At 42.5% G+C, this 724-nt stretch overlaps 1 non-coding gene across 1 annotated transcript; it reads left to right on the forward strand.

Moving 5' to 3' along the window:
- The first annotated feature begins 332 nt into the window (after nucleotides 1–332).
- Nucleotides 333–404, forward strand: TRNAD-GUC. Its single transcript has one exon. It is a non-coding gene; the product is annotated as a tRNA-Asp (tRNA).
- Nucleotides 405–724: the final 320 nt, after the last annotated feature.

Here is a 724-nt window from a genome sequence, read left to right on the forward strand (position 1 = left end):
AGAAGTAACTAAGTCTGCGCAAGGAGGAAAGGTTAATAAAGGTGATGAAGAAGAAAACAGCCTTCATCCCACCGTGACCACTGACGACCACCAGCAGGGGACACTGCACAGGCGCAGATGGGAGGACAGCTAATTATAATATGAAGCGGGGATAGGTTATGCATATGTATAAGCGTATTGCGAAATTCTATGAATATGTATTAGTTAAAGAAATATAAACCCGAAAGGAGAACTGTACGGCGTGCATGTCAATGGACCAGAGTGTGTCCCCATGCACCCAGCGCTGTTTGCTTGCCTTTACTCATTTAATAAATTGCAAATTTTAATTGGAATCCTCGTTAGTATAGTGGTAAGTATCCCCGCCTGTCATGCGGGAGACCGGGGTTCGATTCCCTGATGGGGAGCCACTGTTTGAGGCTAAATCATTTATCACATAAATGTCTGTATCTTAGCTGATTGACCTGTGTTTCCCTAATAATTAGTAGAAATCTGGAGTAGGATTCAGTTGCTGAATTGCAGTGTTTTGTGCATTTTGAAATTCCCTGGCAGATCCCTGAGTTTCTGCTTCAAAAAGGTATGAAACTTCTCTAACTCCTGTGATAGCTACTGGCTCTGTGCAGATATGTGAGGTAACTTAAAGAACAGAAAGTGGTACTGCAGGTTACTGAAAGCTGCTGACACGTGTTCTAGTTAATTTGTGCAAGTGTATACCTTTTATCAGAGC

This window comes from Mesitornis unicolor, unplaced genomic scaffold, assembly GCF_000695765.1.
Source record: "Mesitornis unicolor isolate BGI_N332 unplaced genomic scaffold, ASM69576v1 scaffold10364, whole genome shotgun sequence".
NCBI classification, from domain to species: Eukaryota; Metazoa; Chordata; class Aves; order Mesitornithiformes; family Mesitornithidae; genus Mesitornis; species Mesitornis unicolor.